The sequence below is a fragment of the Hemicordylus capensis genome, chromosome 1 (genome assembly GCF_027244095.1).
Source record: "Hemicordylus capensis ecotype Gifberg chromosome 1, rHemCap1.1.pri, whole genome shotgun sequence".
Lineage (NCBI taxonomy): Eukaryota > Metazoa > Chordata > Lepidosauria > Squamata > Cordylidae > Hemicordylus > Hemicordylus capensis.
This window is the reverse complement of record NC_069657.1, coordinates 14543400-14567453: the sequence shown is the minus strand read 5'-3', so window position 1 is coordinate 14567453 and position 24054 is coordinate 14543400. Positions and strand designations below refer to the sequence as shown.

Below are 24054 nucleotides of genomic sequence, written 5' to 3'. Positions count from 1 at the left end.
CCGATGGTGTTTCATTTGGAAATTTTTAGTATTGCATCTTTTGGCATCTCATCTGCTGGCATGAAAGTTAGACTGAAAGTCAAGTCATGTGTAGGCCATAAAAGGACTTGGGGAGGGGGGGAAGCTAGACATTTGAAGTCAATTTCTATCTATTCTCTTAGTTGGTAGATCTACATCCTCTATAATAAAAGGCTTAGGTGTAATCCCGTGTCTGCCTGTGTCTTTCTTGGCTGTTCTGGGCATGCGTGGAGCGCATGCCCAGAACGTCCGAGAAAGATACAGCTGCAGGCACCAGGTGGCCATGTTGCCTCTCCGCGCGAAAGGAGGAGAAGCAGGGACCGGGGAGGGTGGAGGCGGCAGCGGCGGGGCCAGCCCTGCCGCTGAAGCGGCCGTATGGAGCTCAAATGCCAACATGGAACCGGGAGGGGGCCAGGAGGGGAAGTCGGCGCAGGCGAGCCGGCGGCCGCAGCGGCGGCGCAGGCGACCCGGCGGCCACAGCGGAGGCGAGCCAGCGGCCGCGGCGGCAGCGCAGGCGAGCTGGCGGCCACAGCGGCGCCAGAGGCGAGCCGGCGGCCGAAGCGGGGAAGGGGAGCCAGCGGCTGTGGCCTCAGCGAGGAAACCGAGCCGGCGGGTGGTCTAGTGCCCGTTATTTTAACGAGCTTAAAAATACTAGTATTCTCCATAACAGATGAATTAGAAGCTGTAGCAATTTACAAACTTGGGTGGAGCAGTGAAATATTTGAAGATTTTTTCCTACTTCCTCTAACACTTTAGAACCTCTTTGCTACCTTGACATGTAGAAATTTGCAACTGTAGGAGTACACCAAGGTGTGGTCCTATCAACAACTACTTGGGAATAAATTTCATACTGAACTCTGATCAGTGCCTAGGATATAGTTGAAAGGAGTCCTGCTCTTAATCCACTTATGAAGACTTTAATGTGAACATAGGAAGCTGCCATATACTGAGTCAGACCATTGGTCTGTCTAGCTCAATATTGTCTTCTCAGACTGGCAGTGAGTTCTCCAAGGTTGCAGGCAGGATTCTCAGCCCTATCTTGGAGAAGCCATGGAGGGAACTTGAAATCTTCTGCTCTTCCCAGCTTGGCTCCATCCCCTAAGGGAAATATCTGACAGTGCTCACACTTTTAGTACCCCATTCATATGCAACCAGGGTGGACCCTGCTTAGCTAAGGGGACAAGTCATGCTTGCTACCACTAGACCAGCTCTCCTCTCCATGTGGAGTGCCAGTTAAGTGAGTTTGTAAGCTTGTATTCAGCTCCAGGTGCACACATCTAGCCACAGATATGCAAAAACTAATTGATCTGGATGGAAGGATGTATATCCCTGTCCACATGAAAAGATGCATCCATCCAATGGATGAACATCATGATGCAGATATGAATGCTCTGCACCCAGGTTCAGATGTGGATTTCCATCAGTTGCACACATATAAGTCTGTGTCTTCAACTCCAAATAAAAAGACTGGGGCTTTTTATTTTATGTGTCCTTCAGAATTCACTGCAAGATGCTTGCTTCATTTTAATGTTCTCTTCTGTACTGTGGCCCTATAAGCAATTGCATATCTTTGGGAGCCATCTGCTAAAGGTTACCAAGGCAGGGATGTATTGACTGAAGAAGATCTTGGATAGGAGTTCTGTTGTTTTCTTGTTGCTATTGAGTGCTCATTAAGAAGAAGAAAAAAGGTAGCTGTGCTGGCCTACTAGAAAAATCCCAAAGCCTCATCCAGTAATTCCTTTACTAGGACCAACCAAAACAATATGAAGTCTTAAGCAAGCTTTTGAGCTTGTCAGAACTCTTAATCGGGCTGAATTTTTACATTTTTGCAAAGCAAAAATGGTTGGAGTTGAGCATATCATAGGAGCCCTAAAGTTTACAGCTTTATGATGGAGCGTGGGAGGAGTTATGCAGACTTAATTAGATTAGCTTCACAAGGTGCTAGACAGTGCTAGACTTCAGGATGTATGCTAGGTTGTTGGAACAAAGAATAATGGCTCTTCCCTGTTTCAGAAAACAGAAAATGTAGCAATTATTCTGTTGTAACTCCATGACCAATCAAATCATTTGGGCCCCGTGTTCCTGGTTCTAGAATATGGACAGAGTTCTTCTGCGTAGTTATTACCATTTTCCTTAACTGCTTAACCCATATTAGTACATTTGTCCAGGGATTTCTAGCCCGTGTCTTCTGGTACCCAGAAAATAACCAGAAAATAACCAAAGCACATGCACGCACCCACCCACCCCACACATACACACCATGGTGTGTGTGTGTGTTTTGAAATACTTTTATCTTTTAGCAGCCACATCATGTTATCTAAGAAAACAGACAGGAAAATTACTGCAGAGATTGACAACTGAGTGCAATGAAAACAATTTGTGAAGAATTGTTCTGTGAAGGCTATTTTTGGCAGAAGTTCATAGCCCATCATGTCTCCTTCATATGTCACTGTAAAAACAAAACACTGCTGTCTCCTCTCTACCTGTGCAGCCCAGGCAACCATTCACCTTTGGGGTACCTGGTTTTTCCTGCTTAGATGTAGTAACATTATTTTGTTTGTATTAAAGCAGGAGGACATAAAATATATTCAGAATATAATTATGGGTTGCAGAAATCATGATAGAAGAAATTGTGTAGAAATCTAATTTATTAAGTTTTAAATTTAGGCAAAATGTTCAGTTAAAATTGATAAAGATTCCAGGACATAAGAACAGCCCTGCTGGATCAGGCCCAAGAAGGCCCATTTAGTCCAGCATCCTGTTTCACACTGTGGCTCACCAGATGCCTCTGAGAAGCCCACAGGCAAGAGGTTAGGGCATGCCCTCTCTCTTGCTGTTGTTCTCCTGCACCTGGTATTTAGAGGCATCTTGCCTTTGAGGCTGGAGGTGGCCTATAGCCACCAGACTAGTATCTATTGATAGACCTGTCCTCCCTTTTAAAGCCATCTAAGCTGCTGGCCACCACCACATCCCATAGCAGAGAATTCCACAGATTAATTATGTGCGGTGTGGAAAAAGTACTTCCTTTTGTTGGTCCTAAATTTCCCAGCCTTCACTTTCATGGGATGACCCCTGGTTCTAATGTTGTGAGAGGAGCAGAAAATCTTTTTTCTGTCCACTCTCTCTACTGCATGCATAATTGTATACACCTCTATTATGTCTCCTCATAGTAGCCTCTCTTCCAAACTAAAAAGCCCCAGATGCTGTTTCCAGGCGCGTAACAATGATAGGGCAAGGGGAGACAGTTGTCTGGGGGCCCCACTGCCTGGAGGGGCACCCCAGAGGCACCTCATGTGACTCCCCATTGCCCCCTGCCCAGCCCCATAGCCTCTCAGCCACTTGCCCTCTCCACCGTCTCTCCTGCTTGTTCTGCTGGCCCTCAATCGAAGCAGCAGGCAAGCTGCAAAGAGCTCCTTTTCTCCCGCCTCTCAGCTGATCGGCGGGTGGGCGGGGCTTCCACGGAGGCCTCCGTGTAGGCCGCAGTGAAGCCTGAACTCGAGTAGGGCCCAAGCAAGCCAGGAAGGAGGAGTCTGCCAGAGTGTTCTCTGCAGCAGAAGACCCCTTGCTGCCCTGCTTAACCCAGACCAGCATTTGCCAGGTAGAGTGTGAACTCCTTTTTGTGGTTACCTTTCCCGCCCCCCCCCCCCATATATAGGGATCTGCTTGCCATAGGGCTTGGATGGGGGGGGGGAGGGACCGAGAAGTCTCTGAATATTTATTTTGAAACAGCTTGGAAAATTTGCTGACTTAAAAAAAACTATCTAAAAAGTCCTATAAGTGGCTTGTTTCATGGCAGAAAATTGCAAAAACTTCTGGAACAGTATTTTATTAATTTTATTTATTCATTCATTCATTTATAAATGCACTTATGTTCAAGTTGTTTTGCAACCCAGAAGGTCTGAGTGAGAACTGTGAAGCATGTGTGGTGCTTTTATTTTATTTTTCTTGTGTGTGAACTGCTCCCCAATAACTTGCAGGGACTTCAGGGTAAATCTGGCCAACATGTGAATGCAGCACCTCCATTCCAGAGGAGATGTGTCTTAAAGGGCTTTAAAAGCCTCCTGTGAAAAACCTCCTGGAATCAAACTTTACTGAATTTGTTCAGAATTCTGAGAAAACAAACATAGTTTCACCCTGCATGGTTGAAAGTCTCCTTTGCTAATCTGCAGCGAGGGGGCCATTTTAATAATTCATCTTTCTGGTGTGTTCTAGGCATTAAAAGCAATACAAATGTATAGTACTCAATGTATATCACTATATATTGTGACGTGTGTGTGTGTGTATTCAGTGAAATGTATTTGCAGGCAGCATACTTATTTTGGAATATCAGACTTAAATCCTTGGGGGCCTGGGGTGTGCGGAGGCCCTGGACTTTGGGGGGGTGGCATTTTAAAATCTTGTCTCTGGGCCCACTCCAACCTTGCTACGCCCCTGGCTGTATCCTTGACTCATAAGGAAGGTATTCCAGTTCCCAGATCATCTTGGCTGCCCTCTTCTGCACCTTTTCTAGTTCTACAATGTTCAGTTCTGCAAGGACATGCTCCCTTAAATTGGACTAGCTGTTTAGTTTCCCTTTTTATTTTTGTCTTCTCTTGCAGAGAAAATTCTCTTTGGGAGGTCTCCCTGATAGAAAGCATGAGATATTGGTTTGAGATTATATGATAAATGGATGCCTATGCACACAATTGCTGTATCTTGTATATGGGTGGGGACTGCAAGATTTCAAGCTGTGTAAGCAACAAAGTGAATGTGAAACATCTTGATAGTGTTAGGCGGTGCTACAGAGCTCATGGTACATGTAGATTACCTTCAATGGAAAAATGCAAGAGGGAAGTCCTAGTTGCTGCATGTATAGCTTGATCAGTTTATTTTATACATTTATTAGTTGTTGTTCAACCGAATAAGCTCTTGGAACCACTGACAATAAAGCATACATGTATTACTTTGAGCTGAGGGGTCTCAATGTGTGCATGAGACATTGGTGCCAGGAGGAGGGGTTTAGATTTGAGATACATTTTGGGGCAAGTAAAGCCTGTACAAAAGGGACGGGCTGCACTTGAACCAAGATAGAACCAGACTGCTGGTGCTTAAAATCAAAAAGGTTGCAGAGCAGCTTTTAAAATGACGCCTGGGCAATAGCTGACAGGAGCTGGACAGTATCTGGTTAGGCAAATGCCATCCTTTAAAGTGCAAGGGTGAAAAAGATTCAGATAAAACAGAAAGGGACAGAGCAGAACCACATAAAGAGCAGACAGAAGGCTGTGCTAGCTGGTCAAAGAGATCAAAGAGTCAAAAGAAAGATAGCATATACCAGGTAAGAGAGATTCAGTGTATAGGTGTTCATATGCCAATTCTAGAAGCCTCCGAGCCAAGATGGGTGAGCTGGAGTGCTTGGTTACTAACAAAGGAATAGTTACAGTGGGTATAACAGAAACATGGTGGAACAGTGCGAACCAGTGGGACACTGTTATCCCTGGTTATAAACTCTATAGAAAGGACAGGGAGGGGCGCCTTGGAGGTGGAGTAGCACAGCACTGTATGTTAAAGAAGGCATAGAATCCAACAAACTAGAAAACCTAAGAGGACCAGAGTTCTCCACAGAAACTCTGTGGGTGACAATACAAGGCCTGAAAGGAAATATGCTACTGGGGACATGCTATTGCCCACCAGATCAAAATGCTGAGAGTGACTGGGAGCTGCAGAAGGAAATCAGGGAGGTGTCAAGGAAAGGCATGGCAGTAATAATGGGTGACTTCAATTACCCACAAATAGACTGGGTAAACTCAGAGTCAGGTAATGACAAAGAGGTCAGATTTCTAGATACGCTGAATGACTGTGCCCTAGAACAGTTGGTCATGGAACCAACTAGAGAGACGGTGACCATGGACTTAATCCTGAGTGGCACCCAGGACCTGGTGCGTGATGTCAGTGTCATGGACCCTTTAGGGAACAGTGACCATAGTGCAATTAAATTCAGCATACATGCAGGAAGAGAATCACCAAAGAAGTCTAAAACAGATACTTTGAATTTCAGAAGGGGGAACTTCTCCAAAATGAGGAGAATGGTGAAAAGAAAACTGAAAGGGAAAATTGGGAGAGTTACTTCGCTCCAGAATGTATGGAGTTTACTCAAAACCACAATACTAGAAGCCCAGTTAGAATGTACCTCAAAAGGAGGAAAGTTACCACTAAGTCCAGGAGGATGCCAGCATAGCTAACAGGTAAAGTAAAGGAAGCCATAAAGGAGAAGAAGACTTCCTTCCGCAATTGGAAGGCCTGTCCAAATGAAGAGAACAGAAAGGAACACACATTTCTTTTGCCAGAGTTTGTGTTCCTTTCTGGTGACAATAAGGGAGACAATAAGGGAGGTGAAAAGAGAGTTTGAGGAACATTTAGCTAAAAGCATCAAGGGGAATAACAAAAATGTATTTAAATACATCAGAAGCAGGAAACCTGCCGCAGAGGTGGTTAGACCATTAGACAATGAGGGAGTAAAAGGGATTATTAAGGAGGATATGGAGGTTGCAGAGAAGCTCAATGAGTTCTTTGAGTCCATCTTCATGGCAGAGGATACTGAGCATATATGTGTTCCTGAACCAGACTTTTTTGGGGACGGAGGCTAAAGAACTGAGTCAGATAGAAGTGACAAGAGATGATGTTCTAAACACTCTGAAAAAATTAAAAACTTGCAGATTGCCAGGGCTAGATGGCATCCATCCAAGGATCTTTAAAGAACTCAAATGTGAAATTGCTGACCTCCTTGCAAAAATATAGAACTTATCCCTACAATCAGGCTCTGTACCGGAGGGAATGGAAATAGCAAATGTAACACCGATTTTCAAAAAGGGATCCAGGGGCCATCTGGGGAATTACAGGCCAGTTAGCTTAACGTCTGTTCCAGGCAAATTGATGGAAAAGCATTCTCAAAGATGAAATTGTTAAGCACAGAGAAGAACAGGCCCTGTTGCAGGAGAACCAGCATGGCTTCTGCAAAGGTAAATCTTGCCTCACAAACCTTTTGGAGTTCTTTGAGAGTGTCAACAGGTGTGTGGATAAAGGTGATCTGGTTGACATAGTATCCTCATCAAAGACTCTTGAGAAAACCTAGCAGTCATGAGATAAGGGGACAAGTACATGTGTGGATTGCTAGCTGGTTGAAGGACAGGAAACAGAGGTTAGGTATAAATGGAGAGTTTTCACAATGGAGGGAAGTAAGAAGTGGGGTCCCCCAGGGATCCGTACTGGGACCGGTGCTTTTTAATTTATTCGTAAATGATCTAGAAGTTGGGGTAAGCAGCAAAGTGGCCAGATTTGCAGATGACACCAAACTCTTTCGGGTAGTAAAATCCAAAGCAGATTATGAGGATCTCCAAAAGGATCTCTCCAGACTGGGGGAGTGGGTGACAAAAGGGCAAATGCAGTTCAGTGTTGGCAAGTGTAAAGTGATGCACATTGGGACAAAACCTCCCAATATCACATATACGCTGATGGGAACTGAGCTGTCGGTGATTGACCAGGAAAGTAATCTTGGGGTCGTGGTGGACAGCATGTCGATAGTGTTAACTCAGTGTGCGGCAGCTGCGAAAAAGGCCAATTCCATGCTAAGGATAATTAGGAAGGGGATTGAAAACAAAACTGCTAATATTATAATGCCCTTATACAAAACTATGGTGCGGCCACACTTGGAGTACTGCATACAATTCTGGTTATCACATCTAAAGAAGGATATTGTAGAACTGGAAAAGGTGCAGGAGAGGGCAACAAAGATGATCAGGGGCCTAGAGCACCTTTCTTATGAGGCAAGGCTACAACACCTGGGGCTATTTAGTTTAGAAAAAAAGACAACTGCGGGGAGACATGATAAAGGTCTATTAAATCATGCATGGTGTGGAGAAAGTGGATAGAGAGAAATTCTTCTCCCTCTCACATAACACTAGAACCAGGGGTCATCCCATGAAATCGATTGTTAGGAAATTTAGGACCAACAAATGGAAGTACTTTTTCACACAACACATAATCGACTTGTGGAATTCTCTGCCCCGAGATGTGGTGACAGCCAACAACATGGATGGCTTTAAGAGGGATTTGGATAACTTCATGGATGAGATGTCTATCAACAGCTGCCACCTCCAGCCTCAGAGGCAGGATGCCTCTGAATAACAGTTGCAAGGGAGTAACAGCAGTAGGGAGGGCATGCCCTCAACTCCTGCTTGTAGGTTTCTAGCAGCATCTGGTGGGCCACTGTGCGAAACCAGTTGTTGGACTAGATGGGCCTTGGGCCTGATCCAGCAGGGCTGTTCTTATGTTCTTACTCTTTTATGTTAATTAATAGGAGTTAACATTATGACTTGTCAGCAGCCTCTGGTGGGGAGGCTGGTTGCTAAATGGCTGGGGTGGTTTTGCTTTCCTGGTTTCCCTAGAAGATCAGAGTTGTTGTATTTGTCACAATCCCTGGCATCTACAGCAGTAGTGGCCAGTGAGGGTGTTGGTGGAAGGGTGGCGCAGGGCACCTTTAAGAGTAAAAGAATTGGTGCTTGCCTCTGCTCTCGCTGCACCTGATCGCTGCTCTGAGCAGCGTTCAGGTGCGGCAAGAGCAGAGGAAAGCACCAATTCTTTTACTCTTAAAGGTGCCTCTCGTTGCCCTTCCACCAGTGCCTTCACTGGCAGCTACTGAACTACAGGTATGGCTGGGAAAGACTCCTGCCTGAAACCTTGGAAAGCTGCTGACAGTCAGTGTACAATACTGAGTTAGATGGACCAATGGTATAAGGCAGCTTCCTATGTTCCTATTGCTGATGAACCTTTGAATGGAATAAGGAATATTGGTGAATGTGGGTAGTTTATGATTCTATTGCTGACATCAGCATTTTAATCAAATGGCTAGTTGTTGTAGCACTAGTTCTTCAACTTCTTTGGTAATGCTGAACCTAATTTTAGTTCCTGTGTGAGGCAGTTTAGTAAAACCTGTGGATAGCTTTAGACATATCCAAGGAAAGCCAAGTCATGATTAATAAATGTGCTACCAAGGTATGTATAAAACATGAATTTCTCCCATTCTTCAGTGGATTAGATACAGCTGAATTAGATAGAGCTAAAAAAGTTGGTAGTTTGTTTAACCATGCAATGATTGACCGTGCCATAACACTGATCCTGAGTTTATTCCCAGCCATTTGTGGACATCCAGTTGGTTGGATTGGTCTTTTTGCTCCCATTCCATGTTGTGTGTTTCCTGTATGTTAAATGCCAACTAAACTCATGTTTGCAATATGAACAATTGCAAAAAGTAAGGTTTAAAGCACTTGAATGTAATTCTTCCACATGGAAAAAAAATGAAGCCTGACCCTGGGTCATAAGCGTTTGAGACTAATTGTTTCCTTATGAATACTCCTGGAACAATTATTCAGTTATAAAGGCTGTTGGCATTGGTTCAGTCCAGTAAGAAGGGCTCTTCAGGGAAGCTTTTCCCCAATACATCTATTCAGGATGTAAACCATGGATTGCAGGAGGATGTAATAAAAACAAAAAAGAGGTTTTTTTAAACAAGATGATTAATTGGCAATATGCAAACTCTTGTAAAAGGGTTGCTCTGTGTGTGTGTGTGTGTAAACCCCATTCCAATCACTGGCCTAATGAAGCAGTTTATGCTTAGATCCCCCCCACCCCATTCCCCCTTCAGCTCTCATAATCAAGACCTTTGTGTACGCTGCTAGGCAACAGCTTCTTAAGTGTTTTGCTTTCCATAAGTTTTGATGTTGATTTCAAACATAGCTGAGTAAAAATAAGTAATACTGATAAGATTTCAACTGTTGGGGGGAAAAGTCAGCTCTCTTTCTGATGGGTCTTTGAAGCAAGTTTTTCACTAGCTGTTTCCCATGTATGTATGGCGGGTGGGGACTACACTTCACCGATTGATTGATTGATTGATTGAATATACCGCCTAGTATAAAAATCTCTAGGCAGTGTACAAAATTAAAACATAAAATAAACACATTTAAAATGTTTCAATTCTGTCACTGCAGAATACATATACTTGCGTGTGTAAATGTGAACCTGTGTAGACGAGTAACATAAGGATTACCTCTAAAATGTATTTCCATTTACTAATTGTGAAAAGCAGGTATGTAGCTAACAGTTGTTAGTTATTGGGATGATTGCCAAGTTAGAAGAAACTTCTTAAAGATATATTTTTGCTATTTATCTTGGATGGCTTTAAAAGGGGTTTAGACAAATTTATGGAGGGCAGGTCTATCAGTGGCTACTAGTCTTGTGACTATAGGCCACCTCCAGCCTCAGAGGCACGATGCCTCTTAATACTAGTTGCAGGGGAGCAACAGCAAGAGAGAGGGCATGCCCTCACCTCTTGCCTGTGGTCTTTTCGGGGGCATCTGGTGGGCCACTGTTTGAAACAGGATGCTGGACTGGATGGCCTTGGCCCTGATCCAGCAGGGATGTTTTTAAAGAAATCAAAATCTTAATTTAAGCCTAAAGGAAACCAGTCTGTTCCTAAACAGTATAGTACAACACTTTTTTGACATCATTAATAACTGTTAACACTGTGGGTCTGTTTCATCTTAAGGGCAGAATAAAGTATTTGACTTGATTTGTATCCCATTCTATCCTGTAGACTCCTATCAGTTTATGACATATTTTCTAAATGTTAATAATCCTCAAGGGGCTCCCAGTCTTGTATATAAATTACATGGCTTATTCCTGATCAAAAAACAACCCTTTGTAATCTTCCAAAAATGACTGAAAATACAAAAGGAGAAAGAATTTATATTCTGTAATATTTTGTTTTATGACTACAGAGATATTTGTAGTTCTTTCTATTGCAACTGTGAAATATATACAAGGTGTTTATATAATTGTCTGCACTCTTGCAGAGGGAAAAGGTGAAGGAGAGAGAAAAAGAGATAGTGATATGTCAGAAATTTACACAGTGTCACTAATGTTTGTGCATTACTCCAATGTGTTTAGAAATGTTCTTGGTCTCTACAGTGGTAAATAGCTACTGGCTTTCCTTGTTGCTAGGTCCATCAGTCTTTATTTTGATAGATAGAGCCTTTGTATTGTGCCTTGCAACTGATTGTACCTTTTAAAAATATTGGCCATATCTCAGCTGTGTTAAACATTCTTAAGCCTTTTCCACTTAATAGGGATTATTTAATGTTTTTCACTGTGGCTACATTGTACCTCCCCCCCCCAACTAGATGTGGTCTAAAAGTGTACAAAAACATTGGGATTTTGCTAAAGGATCACTAGTGTTTCACAGAATATTTTTAACTAGTGGAAGTTACAACTCTTCAGGCATTTTGGTCAACAGATTTTGAGATTTTGGATGTGAATTCTTTTCTGAACTCCCCCCTATCTTGTAAGACAGTCTGTCATTAATCTACTTCACATTTTTTCTCTCTCACTTGAAACTCTCAAGGTTTGCTTTAAGTGGTTATGCTGGGAACTTCTGTATGTTCATGTTGATAAACTGAAGGATATGATTTGGCAGATAACACTTTCCTGATCCTAGCCATTATAGAAGTGAAGGTGGTGGCTAGGAAGGATTACACATTGACAGTGACTTCTTATCAAGAAGTCCTGCTATGATAGAACAGTGGTCTGTGGTTGCAGCAATCCATACAGTTAGGCTGCTTACATCCCTCTGACTTCAATGGGACTTTAGCCTGACTATGTGAGGATTGTAGCCTTTGCCCCTTTCTTCTTCCAGCTGATTCACATTAACCTGGCTGATGACATTTCTATCCAGGCCAACAACCTGGAATCATGTGTTTTTGCTAGCAGAGCACTCTGTTGTGAACACAAACTGAACTTTAACCTACTTTTTGTGACTTGGAGCTCATTTGGTGCTGAAGAACAGTAGGGTAGAGGCGAGACAGTTCAAAAGAGAGTCCAGGATTTTTAGTTTTCCTGTCTGAGAAACTGTTTTAAAAACATGCAGAAAAGGATGTGTTTTCTAGGAAGGTGTGTGAATATGTTTGACATAGGTGATGGTGTACAGTACTTCTATGGCATATTCTATATGGGCATTAAAATAGTTTAGTTCTAAGAAGTTATTATAATTAACAAATACATACTCTATGTATACTGCTATAGAAAGGTCCCTTCATTTCATTCTGGCGATCATTCGATGCTGTGAGGCAGTTGTGGCCCAGGTGTCAATGTCTTTCCTCTAGTGTGTTTGGATTCCTGTTTCCTGAAAGTAAGGTCTGGCACTGGGGGCTTTCAGCGGTCTGAGCTCGGTCTGACTGGATCACATCCATCGGCAGTGATGAGTTTAGTGACCACTGGCACACAAGAGTTGCTGGGTAAAGCTTTCAAGATTGAAATGGTTGCCTCAAGTACCCATATAAAGCAAAGTCTGCCCCTGGTGCAGGTTGAGGATAATTGTGATGTTTAGGGGAGAAGTAGTGAGGGGTATTTAACTCTCGAACCTTATCTCATAACATCTGGAAACAGTCCATCTACCATCCGAGGTAGATAATATTTTGGGTAGTATATGCAGTTCCCCCACTCTTTCAGCGTCTTTGTGAAGGTTTGAAGAAAGAGACCAATAGCCTTTTTCAAAAGACTAAAAGTTCTGAATGATCAGCAGTCCCCCACACCCCCTATCATCTTTCAGGGGTGGAAGTTTTCCTCCCCAAGCGTTATCTTTTAGTCCAGTCTCCCATCTTATACCACATTATTTTTTTTATTTTTTTATTTTTACATTTATATACCACCTTTCGTTAAAAGAAAACCCCAAGGCGGTTTACAAAAATTAAAACATACAATAAAAGCAATAAAAACATCAAGCAATAAAAACATCAAGCTAAAAACATATAAAACAAGATAACAGATAACAGATAAAAACACAGAGAAGCCGCAGTAAAAACGATTATGCAAAAGCCTGGGTAAAAAGCCAAGTCTTTAAAAGCTTTCTAAAAGCCGTGATGGAGTCTGAGGAACGAATGGCCACTGGGAGAGCATATTACAGGAAATTAAGTCTCTTTTACATTTAAAGTCAGTGAGCTCATGAGTTGAGTGAAAGGAACAGATGATTTTGTTTAAAATATAATTCAGATCAGTGACGGTATGAAAGGTTCATCTTTTTAAGGACACATATTTTTCAGTGGAAAAAACTAGATGTTTTTAGGACCAGAAAACTGGTGTTTTTATACATGTCAGCCCACACAAGACCCAAAGCAAATATGAACATTTATCATGCATGATTTTTGTTGCAGTAGATAATGAATAAAATGTGCCATTTCCATTTTAGTATTATACATTATTTTAATGGTCATAGTTTGCTTTCCTACTGTAGCATTATGAAATGAAGAGATCCACAGTGCACTCCAATAATGTTCTGTAAGAAATGAGGGAAAAGTAAGCCCCAACGAGAAAAGAAAGATTACTATTGCAGACCCAAACACTAGATCCCTTACACAGGCTAATTTCTAGGCCAGTGTTGGGCAACCTTTTTGGGCAAGTGTGCCACAAATAAAATCTGAAGTATGTGACTGTGCTACTTTAGTGCAGTGTTTCTCAACCACCGGTCCCTGGACCGCTGCCGGTCCCCGAAGGGTTGAGTGCCGGTCCCTGACTGGGAGTCAACCCCGCCCCAACTGAAATCAAGGCACTCACTTCCTCAATTTTGCACATGGCACGGAAGAGGAAGAGTATCACGGAGGCGTGGGACCCTTCTTGTGCCTTGCCTCCACGTGCTGCTGAGATCTTCCTACAGCTATCTTATTCCCTATCTTTACAGCTTCAAACTGTATGCGATGCGGGGAAATGGAGGAAAAAGTATGGCAGTGGGCGCCACTTGAAGGGCTGCTGGTTCTTGCATGCTCATTGTTTGCAGCCAAAGGTTGGTTGATTGAAACCCAGCTGCCTGTTGTGGTCGAGGCGCCTTGAGAGGGAACGCTGTTGCAAGCATCAGTGGGGCTTGCTTGTATGTTGTTTTCATTGGCCCCATGTAGCTTTTGAATTTTTCTAATGGCCCAACATCCCCTCTCCATTGAATAATCACAAGCACCTCCACTCCAGACATACTGGAGACAAATTTGTTCACCCAGGCTTTTAGATTCAGGGGTTCTCAACCTTGGGTACCCAGACGTTGGTGGACTTCTACTCCCATAATCCCCAGCCATAATGGCCAAATGCCATTGTTGTTGGGGGTTATGGGAGTTTAACTGAGGGACCCAAGGTTAAGAACCCCTAATATTCCATGTTTGCAAAAGATTCCAAATTTAATTATTTTAATGCTTCTATTATTTTCATTCTAAACTGCCCAGAGATGCAAGTTTGGGGCAGTATAGAAGTCTGATAGATAGATAGACAGACAGACTTGAAACCCCTTTACTAACTGCTGGTCCGGGAAACTGCGCATGAAGAATGTAGCGGTCCTTGAAACTCTGCACGAAGAATTTAGCGGTCCTTGACTCCAAAAAGTTTGAGAAACACTGCTTTAGTGCATGCTGCAGGCACTTGCATAACACACCTTTAGCCAAATGTTAGCTTATCAATTTCGAGTTCAAGCCCACTATTAATGTCTTCCTTTCAGCAATGACATATTCTACTACAAAAATTACCTGACATAAGTTAAAACAAACATATGAACAGCATAATAAACTTGGAACAGAATCTGATAGAATCTCTGTTTGTGCAGAGTACGTTTCCTACAAACTGTAGCTTTTGAGAAACTAGCATATACTTTAGAAAGCTTAGAAGACAAAAGGAAATGAAACTTGGCTCTGGAACCATGCCATATGTCTTGAGACTACCTCCCTTTTTCAGCTTTGTGTAGCACACATAAAGGCTCAACACATGATCTGTGTGTAGAGCCAAAACGGGGTCTGCGAGGAGAGTGGGTTTGACCCGCTCTGGCCGCAGACTATCAGGCAGCCCTCCCTGGGTGTTCAGATCGGCCGCCCAGACCGTGACTGTCTCCGTCATACAGCCAGTTGGGCTGGCGGGGTTCGGGAGCCTCCCGGCCCCCGGAGCTGCCATAAAGCACTGTGTGAGTGCGTGGTTCCTTGTGGGGAGCCTCCCAGTCAGGAGGCTACTTGTGATTTGCTTCGGACCTGCACCGCGGCGACACACAATCTTTTAACCCAGTTTTGGGGTACTCTCATGCCTGAAACCCGGGTTAAGCAGCGGGCTTCGTAAGTGGGCTTGCCGCCAAGCCGCCCCTGGGAGCTGCGCGGCTCCCGTTGCTGCACACGAGCAGCAGGAATGGGGCTGGGCACCCTTCGCCCAGTTCCTGCTGCTTGTGAGAAGAGCCTCATACTCTGGCTTTGAAAGGAAGCTGTTCCCAGTCTTGTGCAGCGCAGCATACTGACATGTTAGAGCGGAATGTTTTTTCTCCTTGTTTAGATACAGTGTAATTTAATTTGAGGAATTGTTACACATTTTTAAATGTTCTGAGCATTCCCTGCTTGGTTTGCAACCTTTGACAGCAGACAACAGCAAAGACTGTTTTGAACTAGTGTGAAGCAATGTAAGTTTATCTTTGTAGGTTTAGGGATCAGCCAGGCAAATAGTAAGTAAAGTGTGCCGTCGGTGTTGACTCCTGGTGACCACAGAGCCCTGTGTTTGTCTTTGGTAGAATACAGGAGGGGCTGACCATTGCCTCCTCTCACGCAGTATGAGATGATGCCTTTCAGCATCTTCCTATATCGCTGCTGCCTGATATAGGTGTTTTCCATAGTCTGGGAAACATACCAGCGGGGATTTGAACCGGCAACCTCTGGCTTGCTAATCAAGTCTTTTCCCCGCTGTGCCATTAGGTGGCTTAGGCAAAATAGTACTGTTGTATAAAATCATAAGTATCAGGGTGGATTTGATTTAAATCAAACTGATTTAAATCACGATTTAAATCACTAGCAGGGTGGATAAAAATAAAAAAAATCTGATTTAAATCAAAAAAATCTGATTTAAATCAAAAAAATCCAATTTAAATCAAAAAAATTGGATTTTTTAAAATTAAATTGGATTTTTTTGATTTAAATCAGATTTTTTTATTTTTATCCACCCTGCTAGTGATTTAAATCGTGATTTAAATCAGTTTGATTTAAATCAAATCCACCCTGATAAGTATTTTGTTTGACTGATAAATAGTCATTTTACAGAAAAAACAAAACATAGGGCAGACATAATGGTGTGATTCACACAGTCATCAAAACCAGGGCTCAAGCTGGGCTACCCACATCTTAATGATTGTGTGAACTTAACAAAAATCCCTCTAGCCTAGGTTGCTCAAATCAGGGTAACACAGTTTCTCTATCCTGCTCCTAATCATGGTAGCAGGAGAGGAGAGCTTTCCTGCTTTGCTTTTCTAGTCATGTGAACTTACTTACCTTTCCTACCCAGCTACCAAGACTTAGTAGGCCTGGAAACAATAGAGAGCTGTGGCTACAGGGGCTGCTGTGCTGACCATGGATGTGCCACTGTGCAAAACACACTCTATAATCCTGTAAATGGAGCAGCTTCAGCAGGGAAGGGTCTGCCTCCTGCTCCTTTGGGGCCAGTCAGAGGACAGCTGCTGATGTGATGATGCTTTCTAGCCTACTGGCAGCACAAAGCATGCTGGGAAAGCATGGAGGCCTCAGAAGATTGACCCTTTCCCAGTTTCAGCAGTGGTCTCTGCTCCTGGCTTACGGATGTGTTTCCTGGGTTTGCTGATTCAAACAGAGGTCCTGCTTGTGTGTTGCTACTGGGATAGGAACTCTCTAATCCTCCAACCCACCCCCAAATGGTCATGTGAACAGACCTGAGGAATTGCCCTGTCCAGAGATTTGATGCTACCATTCTAGTCTGTAGCACTGGCCATAGGTGATTCCCACTGAACACAATAGGACTTATTTCCAAGGGGTGGGGGAGAAATATAGGGTCAGGCTGTGTAGATTTTCTCCTTGGAGTATGTGGAGTTTAGGTGCAAAACATCCGACAAACACAGAAGCTTAACTTAATCCTGAGGACTGTGTGTACCCGTTGTAGAGATTGTGTGTAATCCTGTATTCATGGCCAATTGGGTTTTAGTCACTCTTCTATTTGTCTTATGGCCTTCCTAGATTTTAGTGTGAAAAAGATACAGTATGCTGTGGGCATTCCAGATGTCTTCCTTCAACATTGTGTTTTTATTTTCCTCTAAGGCTGAAAACTAGTCTAATGAGCTACCTGGGATTGTGTGTGCTCAGACTTCAGAGAGATTTTCACAGGTGCTATTTAAAGCTTGTTGGAATTTCTCTCCTGCTGTTGATGCACATGTGTGAGAGACTGAAATGGAGCCTTAAACGTAGTTGTATCCATTTTTAAGATTGGTTGATGGCCATGCAGGAAGGTGGAGTTGTGGTGTGTGACAAAATGGGGGGTTATTCTGTACTCTCCAGGGATCTACTCTCAGTAGAGAGATTGCTCGGATCCCAAAATCTAGGAGCAACACCACTGCTCCTTTGAGGTAGACTACCGCCAGTTGAAGACTCATCTAAAGTCACTGGCTTAGACACGGCTTCAACAACCTAGAACTGTCTGACTTGGGACTTACAGGCACTGTACAGCCAGAGTCCACACAACCTAGTTCTAGACAGGATATTTCAGAAACACTCAACAGTAGCAAATGACCTTACGAGGCACATGGGGAAGAGTTCTGCAAGTAACCCTCCAGAACCTGTTAAACCAGACTGAAGCCACTTCTAAGTATATGGACTTTATTTAGAAACAAGGGTTTGTACAAAGAATAAGGAATTGGTGGAAAATAGGGGAACTGGAAGTAAAGGTAGGCACACAGGAATTTAAAAGAAATTACAAAAATGTTAACTGCCTACCTAGCACTGAGCTTTACCTTAGACTAGCTGTAGGCCAGTCCTTGGCTGAGGGAGCATTGATCCCTACAGATTCTCCCTTTTTGGACACAAGTAGCAGCTGGTGTCAAGGTGCCTTTTTGCTGACAATTCAAGACTGTACTGTTGACAAAATGGAGGGGTTCTTGTCCCCTATTTTATAGTGATACAAAAGGAGGAAAGCTTTCCCACTCTGGATCCCAAAGATTGACAGCTCTGAGATCCAAGGGAAAGTGTCAGTGTATCTCTGATGTAATGCTGGCCAATCCAGGATAGAGATTTTCCCTCCAAACTGGAGGTCCCTCCTCCTTAATGGGGCTGGACTAGCATGTCTAAGTTGAATCCGGTTTGAATTGGTTATCTATTGTGAAAAAGCCATACGCCTGTAGCTTGATGGCCCTGTCCCCTCAATAACAAAAGTAAGAAACTGTTGAGCTAAGATGGGGATCTGTGTTTAGTCACAACATGCCTTTCAGCCTTCTGCATTTGTGGGTCACCAGTAAACAGATGTGTTCTAGGGTGAACACTTTTATTCTTCCACCCACTCCCCCCGGTAGTATTGTATGCACTTGAGAATGGCCTTTTCACATTTTAAGTTTTCCTATGTTTATAAAAAATATGAATCTCAACATTATCAGGGGATCAAATCACTCCAGATTGCATGGAATTTATTTTAAAACCACAATAACAGAAGCTCAGTTGTTATGTATACCAAGTAGAGTCAGGGAAGCTATAAAAAGGGAAGAATATTTCCTTTAGAAAATGGAAGCCCTGCCCAAATGAAGAGAACAGAAGAACAGGCTTGGTTGAAGGAGAACCAGCATGACTTCTGCAAGTACAAATCTTGCCTCACTAAGCTTTTGGAGTTCTTTAAGAGTGTCAACAGGCATGTATAAAGCTGATCAGTTGACATAGCATACTTGGACTTCCAAAAAGCTTCTGACAAAGTTCCTCACCAAAGGCTCTTGAGTAAACGTAACAGTCATGGGATAAGGGGACAGGTTCATGTGTGGATCGATAACTAGTTGAAGGACAGGAAACAGAGGGTAGGAATAAATGGACAGTTTTCACAATGGAGGGAAGTAAGAAGTGGGTCCCCCAGGGATCTTTATTGGGACCCGTGCTCTTTAATCTATTCATAAATGATCTAGAAGTTGGGGTAACCAGCGAAGTGGCCAGATTTGCAGACGACATTAAGCTATTTATGGTAGTGAAAATCCAAGATTGTGAGGAGCTCTGAAAGGATCATTCCAAACTGGGTGAGTAGGTGGCAAAATGGCAAATGCGGTTCAATGTAAGCAAGTGTAAATTGATGCATCTTGGGGCAAAAAACACAAACTTCACTTACCTACCCAACCCACAAAAGAAATGGGCAAGCGGACAATTTTTAACAAATCTTTAACCTTTCTCCAAACCCACATAGGATCCTATGGGGGTTTTGGGGAAAGGTTAAAAATTTCCCTGTGGGTTTTCCCAATTTCCCTGTGGCCCATTTCTTTTGTGGGTTGGGTGGTAGGTAGCACCCATCATGCCCTGCCACCCAACCCACTTTGGTGTCCCTAGGAGCTAGCCATGGGGAACAATGGGGTGTTTCGTGTTTCCCCATTGTTCCCTATGGCCGAAACACTTGAAATGTTTTGAGTGTGTTTCGTCCAAAGAGCTGGTTCAACCGCTATTTTGACAAAATGTTTTGGCCATTTTCCATTTTGTTTTGAGCTCAAAACAAAATCTGTTTCGTGCACATACCTAACACTGGGGCTTGCTTTATGCTTAAAAAAAAAGAAAAAAGATATGGAATCCATAGAGATTTATTGTGCAACTGTTGGCACAATACCATGTTTTGTTTATTTTAGTATAAACATGTGGATGTGAGGGCGATCTTGCTGCGACATCTGTCACCCCATTGATCGCCAAGGTATAAACATGTATATCCTAATTTTTTCCTTTACAGATGGCAGCACTCAAGATGTTCTACAGTGTGCAAACAATAACCTCTTTGGATTTCGCTTCATTTCCCCCCATGTAGTGCACTTCCCCTAAGATGGAAGCAGCACTTCTATGAGCAGAAGCCTCCCACAAGTGGAAGGGCAGCTGTGGTTCCAAGACAATATGCTGTCCCAAAACTTTAATCAGAAAAGGGAGGGTGCTATATAGGTAAAGGGAGGAGCAATCAAGCCCAAGCTATGCCTTGCTGGTTGAGCAGTGTTGGATCTGAATTAGGCCATAGTGGTGGCGATATGGTAGGCCATAGGGCCCCTGGTGGCGCAGTGGTAAAACTGCCGCCCTGTAACCAGAAGGTTACAAGTTCGATCCTGACCAGGTGCTCAAGGTTGACTCAGCCTTCCATCCTTCCGAGTCGGTAAAATGAGTACCCAGAATGTTGGGGGCAATATGCTAAATCATTGTAAAACGCTTAGAGAGCTCCGGCTATAGAGCGGTATATAAATGTAAGTGCTATTGCTATTGCTATAGTGTCCTCTGTACTTACTGCTGCTGTTTGAAGTTTACCTCAAGATGGTGGTGGTAATGGCAAATGATAATATTTAAGTTAATAAATGTTGTAATAGAAGTATTTTAATGTCAGAGATGGATATTTCTTGTTCATAATTCAAAATAACTAATTACTGCTGTTTAAATTTCTCACAAAATATTATTGAATAGAAGCTGATTTTGACATCTTAGCGATATATGTATAGTGCTGTGTCCATCTCTGTTTTTCTAATTTTATTATAAAATATATGTATCTGCTTTACAAGTGGAAGCACTGAAGGTGACTTACAAAACAAAAATTAAAGAACAGTAAGCAATAAAAATCAAATCCATTAAAAACAGCAGTTAAAAATAGTGAAGCTAAAGCGAGAGTGCAAACAAAACATTACTGAACAGAATCTAAAGCTTTTGGAAGAGGTTCCCAACCTGTGGTCCTCCAGATATTGCTGAACTACAACTCGTTCCCAGCTGCTGTTTATTGTGGCTGGGAATGAGGGGAATTCAGCAACACCTGGAGGACCACAGGTTGGGAACTCCTGGCTTATAGCAAAATAATGGTTCTAGGATTACATGGGGACACTTGGACACTGAGAGAGAACCACACCTCTTGAGGCAGGGAGGGGTCCACTTGCTTGGTGCAGGTCTCAGTGTAGAGTGGGAGTCATGAATAGCAAAATCAGGAAAAGCATGAAGCATACTGATAACAGCAAAGGCAGACGCTAATAAAACTGGAAGAGGAACCAGTCACGGTTGGAAAAGTATGCTGTGCCAATGAATAAAAGAAGCACTCACAATGGCTGCCACTCCACTTAACTCCACTCCTTCAGACAGAGCTAAGAAATTATACAGTAGACTAGTATCTTTCAGCCCGTTAAAATAACGGGCGCTAGTAGCCTTTTCCCCGCACCTTCCGCCCCAGTATCCAGGGCTGCCACTGCCTCACCGGCTGGGTCTGGGCCCCCGCCCCTGCTGGCCTCCCCCTTCCGGGCTGGTCCGGCCGCCGCCGCCTGTGGCTTCCGCGGCTGGGCCGGGCCCGCTGCTGCCTCTGTCCCCCCGCCCCAGTCTCCGGCCGGGCCCTTCGCCATCGGCCTCCGCGCCGCCTCCACTCCGCCGCCAGTCTCCCCGGCTGGGCTTGGGGCCCCCGCCACCGCCCGCCTCCCCTTTCTGGCTTCTTCCGCTGCTTCCTTCCCTTCGCCTGGTGGCGGTGGCGCCTTGCTCGGCTTCCCCAGCCGCCTCCTCCCCCTGTCCGTTGGTGGCGGCTGCGGCAGCGGCTCCACCGCCGCCTCACCCGGCTTCTTCCGCTGTCTCCTCCCCCCGTCCAGCGGCGGCGGCGGCTCTGCCCCCGCCTATGCCGGCTTTTCCCGCTGTCTCCTCACCCCATCTGGCGGCAACAGCGTCGCCGCCATCTCTCCCCTCCCCACCTCTGCCCTCCCCGCAGCCAGGCCGGACCCGCCCCCGCCGCCTCTGCCCTCCCCGCGGCCGGCCCAGACCCGCTGCTGCCGCCTCTGGCCTCCCCGCAGCTGGGCCGACCAACCGGCCAACATGGCCACCTGGTGCCTGTGGTCGTGTCTCCCTTGGCTGTTCTGGGCATGCGCGGAGCGCATGCCCAGAACAGCCGAGGGCGACACGGATGCAGACACCAGACATGGACGGACACGCCAGGGACTTTATTATATAGGATAAGATAGCTGCTGCACTCAAAAAGAGGTTACTACAAAAGTCTTGCATTACACAGTGAGCCGGGTCTCACAATCAGTGAGACCCGGTTCGTAAGAGAGAGCAGGCTAAGCCCTCTCTTCCCATTCACAATCAGAGCGGGAGCCCTGGGCAGCTGAATCGGCCGGCCACACGATTGCCGACTCCGTGATGGAGCCAGCAGGGGCTGGGGATCTCGGGGGCCACACGGCCTCCGAAAGCTCCAGTATGCTCTGTGTGAGCACGCAGGGCATACTGGGGAGACCCCTGGAGCCGGTAGGCAGCTTTTTGCCCCCCCCCGGAGGTCTACTCATGAGTAACCATGGCGCCGTGGCTACTCACGATCTTTAAAACCAGGTTTGCGGAGCGCTCACTCCGCAAACCTGGTTTTAGGGAAGGGGTAGTTAGGTGGGTTACCCGCCTAGGAACCACCGGGCTCACAGCCAAGCCCAGTGGTTCACTCAGCGAGGTGATATCGGGCTAGCCTCCGCTAGCCCGATTTCGCCCCATCGTGTGAATAGCCTCAGTATGTTATCTCTATGAAGAAAAATTCTGAATTCCAAGCAAGCGGGGGAAAGAAATACCTGTTTAGAAGAATGGCGTGTTTATGGCTGTGTTCAGACGCACAGCATAACCACAGTTAACCATGGCCGGGTTTACAGTTCCTAACCCCAATTCGTGCCGACAAACTGTGGCCAGCTGAACTGGAGTTGAAGGAGAAGGGAGCCTCTACCTGCTGCTCAGCCTCCCCGCCAGCTCCAAGGCCGGACTGTGGCACAGCAGCTCAGCTTGTGATTGGCCATGATCTCCAAGGGGGCATGCCAATCGCTCTGCCTGCCCTCAGCAGGGGAAGGGCATTGAATTCCCTTTAAATACCCTGCAATTCCAGCGCTATTGCTGCCAGCCATGGCACTGCTGCCTCAACCCCCCAAGGCACCATACAAGCACAAATTCCTGGGGGTGGGTGGGTTGGGGGCCTGGGGAAGTATGGAATCCTGCTTTCAGAGCCAGAGGGGAAGGGAAAACCCATATTTGCTATAATAGGGTATGCAGATGGGGGAGGGTGAAGGATGCCCGTGGGGCAGTGTCTGTCCCACCATGTCCAGAGAAGATGTCATGAGGGAAGACCTCAACAGAGCAGTCCAGCTGGACCCATCACAAACCCACTGCAAGCAGCTTGCTGCCCAGTGGGCTCACACTCTCATGAGAGAGCCAGTCTACCGGGAATATGGCTGTGCCTGCGATGGCGCTATCCCCATCTGCAGATTGCAAGCTCATGACTCCAGCTGCCCACTTTTAACTACCAGGGAATTCAAGCCCCCCCCCTTTAGTGAGGCCCCCAACTTTCTTTGTTGTAAAAAGGTAGATTAAAAACTCCACTACTTCCCTCTCCCCAAATACCTCTGCAGCCTTGCATGCTCTGGAGAGGACATTCTGATACCAAAGGTGCCATAGCCTGGCTGCCTTGACAGGCATGGAGTGGCCCAATGGAGCGGTACATTTACTCAGATTTTAAAATCCTGGGTCTGCTTCATCTGTGCACCATATGCAGATAAGCAGGTGCGGGAATCATGAGAGAGGGCACTTTCCTATGTTCCCCTGACCCTGGGACAGCTGGGTTGACTGCAGGGGCCGTGGTTGAGGGTGCACCTGTGCAAAGATGCGCCCAGCAAGGCCAGGGGTCTTCTTTCCATGGCAGCTTGGCTTCTGTCCCCAGGATCAGGAAAGCAGTGTCTGGAATAACCCTTCCCACTGCTTCCCACCGTATAGCACCACAACTCTACTTGGAGCACCCATGGCCTGACACTCTCGTGAGCAGGCATAGTCCACATGGGCTATCACATAGGAAAAACCGTTCCATAAATCCTGAAATGATCCTTGCCTGGGCGGGTGGGGGGCGGGGTAGACACTGGCAAGGACCTTTCCACCCATTCAAAACTCCTGGGTCCTAGTCTGTCCTCGTGCCATATGCAGATCTGCTGGCATGGGGATTGACAGGAGAGGAGAGCCTCCGTTC

At 45.0% G+C, this 24054-nt stretch overlaps 1 protein-coding gene across 2 annotated transcripts in view; it reads left to right on the top strand.

Annotated features, from left to right (window-relative positions):
* The window catches only part of SGPP1 (sphingosine-1-phosphate phosphatase 1), a 56056-nt gene that overhangs the window by 1903 nt on the left and 30099 nt on the right, over positions 1 to 24054 (top strand). The window lies entirely within an intron of this gene.